At 45.4% G+C, this 4,579-nt stretch overlaps 1 pseudogene; it reads left to right on the forward strand.

Annotated features, from left to right (window-relative positions):
- The first annotated feature begins 3,784 nt into the window (after positions 1 to 3,784).
- On the forward strand, positions 3,785 to 3,900 carry LOC112477312 (annotated as a pseudogene).
- Positions 3,901 to 4,579: the final 679 nt, after the last annotated feature.

Below are 4,579 nucleotides of genomic sequence, written 5' to 3' on the forward strand. Positions count from 1 at the left end.
CAGGCAACGAGAGAGGGTCCAAGACAAAGGGAGCTGGTGTGAGGGAGAGGTTTGGGGCAGGTGTGAGTGTATGCGGGGTGAGGTGGGGAGGAGACACAGAGAGGACACACAGAGAGGACAAGGGAGAGAGCCTGGCAGACACAGCGGACAGGACAGAGAAAGACAGAAGGAGAGACAGAGGCAGAGACAGACAGAGAGAGAGAAGGTGGGGCAGAAAAGGGAAAGGCAGAGAGAGACACAGCACACAGAAAAAGGCTTAGAGAAGCAGAGATAGTAAAACCAAGAAAGACAACAGAGACACGTAGAGACAGATATAGGGAAATGGGGAGAAACAGGGAGATATTCATTCATCCATGAGTACCTGCAGGGTGCCAGGCCCTGTGCCCTCTGGAGATAGGGCTGTTAGCAAGACAGACACCATCTAGCAAGACAGACATCATTGCTACCCTTGGAGCTCACAGATCTAGAGAGAGAAACTGATGCTTTGATGGAGCCAGAAGGAATGCTCTTTTCCTCCTTCAAGTGACTGGGGCTTACTTTCCAGGCTGGTGTCTCTTGGAAGCTGATGACCTCTGGGTAGGGCCTTTCCACCCATCCTCCTGTCTCCAGGAAGTATCCACAGGCAGCTCCACTCCTAAGAGGCTATTTATATATACAAAGTGACCGTGACTGAACAGCACTGGGTCTCTCCCTAGTAGCTCTGTCGTTGGCCACCTACCATGATTCTTGAATCTCCCACCATTGGACTTCATTTAATAATCATATGGCTATAAAATTCTTTTTATATTACTCATTTAATCCTGTATGGTAGGTATCATCACTACTTCTACGTCTTTAGAGGAGTAGAAACTGAGGTCTTGAGGGATGAAGTACTTAGCCTGAGGTCACGCTGTCACTTAGTGGCAAAGCTACAGTCTTCTGATCCCCAGCCCAGCATTCTTCCTTCTGCTTGCATCCCTGTCTGGGTCAGGCTTGTTTGTTTACAAGGAACAGAAATCTATACAGACAGACATGAACATTAGTGAGATGGGAGCTTTATGGAAAGGACAGTGAAGGGGCTCCTGAGACGCAAGGACAGGACTCACAGCTGATTCTCACTATAGTTTCTTTTGGGGCATTGACCAGAGAGCAGAAGCCAAGACCATTCTTTTTCTTTACCTCTTTCCGAGACCACCTAGCAGCTCTTCTCTGCTGTTCTCTGCACAGTGGCTCAGCTCGCAGGATTAAAAAAATGCCAAAAATGACCTTTGAGGAAATCCTCTTTCTTTTTCGATTCAGATCCTCAAGAAAGAACCTGATAGGCTCACTTAAATGAAGTGTGTGGTCACGATCTAATCAATTGTAGATCGATTAAAGGGGGGAGGCTCCTAGCACGTAATATGATCGGCTACTTGTGGCCAACTCTTCAGCAAAGGCTGTCAGAATGGGGGGTGTGGACAGGATGGCACTCTGAGTTATCCACATAAACACACGAACTTCCACCATGAGGGTACCAAGGTTAACCTCGTCTGCCTCCCAAGGCTGCTGTAAGGAGCTCATACTTACTGAATGAGCTTGCAAACTGTCAAGTGCCATAAAAAGGCCAGTTGTTATTTAGATTTAAGGGGGGGTATCTTTAAGACAAAACACCCACCTCTCACCTTTTCCAAGGTCACAGCCCTGACCTTATGGGGCGGCGTGTAAGAAAATCGTTACTGATGAGGGAGTGAATGAGGGTAGGAAGACTCAAGCGGATGGCTAGGCCAAGGTGTGTACCATGACGAGGTGAATACGAGGAGGTGAATTCTTTAATTCACTCACTCATTTAATAAGCCCTGTGAGGCAGCAGTATTCTAGGTACCAGGTGATGAAGCACATAGTGAAAACAACACGGCCTGTGTTCTCCAAGGAGGCATGGGGGTGGGTGACAGGCGCATAACCTGCCATTGACTGAACATCTTGAGATGTGCTATGAGAGAGAGATCATGGGATCGGAAGGGGTGACTTAGCCGGAAGCACCAGGCAGGCTAAGTGCAAATGAGTCCAGAAAGGCGTTTGAAGGATGTGTAGGATTTGGAGAGGCAGAGAAGGGCAGGGTTAGAATGAGTGGTGGGCAGAGTGATTCTGGAAGAGTCGCAGAAGCGTGCGTGAACACGAAGGTGGAGACTTCTCCATGGAGGCACAGGGAGAGCGTGTGTGGGGGTGGGAACAGTGGCAATCAAGGCTGGAGATCGTTAAGGAACGAAAATATTCAGACTCTATCCTAAGGACCCTGGGAGCCACTGAAGGGTTTAACAGGGGTGCCGCTTCAGATCTGTCTTCTAGAAAGATCACTCTGGCCGTAATGTAGCTTGAACGGGGGAGATGGAGGCAGGGACGTCCCAGGGGAGGGCGTTTCAGATGAGGGTGGGTAGATGTTGGGTATTGGCTCTCAGATTTTCATATTCTAACATCCCTCCCAGGGAACTTGGCTAAAAAGATTACGGGGCCCTGCCCACCAGAGACTGACTTAGTAGGTTTGAGATGGGGCTCATAAGCCTGCCTTTTCCCACAGTAGCCTAGGTAGGGACAAAAATGGTTTTCAGACCACTCTTTAAAAAACTTTTGTCTAAGGGACAGGAAGGTACAGACATCAATCAGGAAGTACCTTAGAAACATCTTGCCAGTTACCACTTTAAAACCAAAGACCATTTTATGACTCTCATGGATTTTCACAAGAGTGGTTATAATTGGTTGATCATTATCATTTCACATATATATCATGCCACACACTCAACTGCCAGCATCTGTTACCTGTAACCAGGGAATAAGAGACAGCAGGATGAAATTTTAATAGTTCCCCATTCTTACCATTTTTTTTATCTGCCTTCCCATAGCCCTGCTATGGTGGGGTGGTGGAGGGAAAGTTAAACTTTATTAAATGCTTTCTGCAATTTCGCAATGTCACAGACCTGGTTTGGCGTTCCAGCTCCCCCTTTTACAAGCTGTGTCATGTTGGGTGAGAGACTTCACCTGTCTGAGCCTCAGTTTCTTCATCTGTGACATAGAGGCTAGTTAGCTCTTCCTTCATAGCACTGAAATGAGGATTAAATGAAACATAAATTAGTTGTTAATACTATTATGAACTCGTGGAATTTTAACATATTCGATGTGCTTAAATTCATTGCATTTTTATTTTTATTGATGCTCAAATTTCCCATCTTTGGTTAGTGAAAGACTGTTAAAGTTGGCTCTTGAGTCCTTTGGAAATGACTGTATCATCTCAGTAGCTTCTTACCCTCTGATAATGCTCTCAGGTTCATTGTGTACATTTTCTGCTCAAGGCCAGGAGTCAGTCATTTCTCCACAGAGCCCCGATTTCATTGGCTGGGAACATGGTACATAAGATCATAATCTGGGTGCTAGAAGTGCTCATTGCTCCTGAGTTAGTTATTGGTCCTAGGCATTTTAAGAGGACAGTTAGGACACAAATTTTTTTTTTTTTTTTTTTTTAGGAGAAACTGCCTCATGAATTTATACTGATATTTCTAATTCAAACTGAAGATGCATTGTTTCCATTTTGATTTTATACTGGTATTTTTTTAAAACTGAAAAACCTTGACTCCTAATGACAAGAAACTAGTTGCCGATTTGCTTTATTTTATAATACAAACATATCACGTTTCAGAATTACAATAACAAACCAACAAGATGATTACTCAGAACATTTTGTTTAATGGACGTGGTTCCATAGTGTAGCGGTCAGCACGTCTGCTTTACACGCAGAAGGTCCTGGGTCCACACCCCAGTGGAGCCATGGTCCGTGGTCTACAGCCATGCCACCCTGAACGAGCCCGATGTCTGATCTCGGAAGCTAAGCAGGGTCGGGCCTGGTTAGTACTTGGATGGGAGACCACCTAGGAAGACCAGATGCTGTAGGCATAAATAATAATAAATAATTTAAAAAAAAAAACATTTTATTTTCAAAAGATCACCAGGTAGCATTTATCCTGTTGCTCACTCTATGCCATGCACTTAATCCCAAAAGAAACCAGGGAGACAGGTGCGCTGTTATCGCCATTTTACTGTCGAGAAAACTGAGGCTTGAGTCACAAAGTAACAAGTCGGTAAGTGGCGGAGGTGATATTCGAATCCCCAAGCCTCTGACTCCACCTCTTCCGCTGCTTCTGGTTTCAGTTTTTCTCTTGCCTCTTGGGATGAGTGATGCGCCTGCTCTCCAGTTGCATGGGCCACCTGGGTGTTCAATATTTCCAAAGGTGACTTGATATTCATTATTTGGAAATGCACAGATGAGAGAGAGAAATGAGAGAAGCAAGCAGTTTACTAGCCCAATGTTATCACGAGAATAGAAAGCTTCTTGAGAAACCTGTCAGCTCATTCTTTCAAAGTGACAGATTATTGCTTTCAGTTTCATTAGCCGATGGGTTCTGTTAAAAGGTGTTGAGTTTTTCTCCTCTGCTGGCAGATCATTTTAGGGAGGGTAAGTAAATGGGAGGGGTCATTGGCAACTTGAGAAAAGACATTATCAGGCACTGGCTCGAACCTACTAGGGAAGCTTTAAAAAGTCACTGACTCTCCCCCTACGCCCCCCCCAACCCCC

This window comes from Pteropus alecto, unplaced genomic scaffold, assembly GCF_000325575.1.
Source record: "Pteropus alecto unplaced genomic scaffold, ASM32557v1 scaffold113, whole genome shotgun sequence".
Taxonomy (NCBI): domain Eukaryota; kingdom Metazoa; phylum Chordata; class Mammalia; order Chiroptera; family Pteropodidae; genus Pteropus; species Pteropus alecto.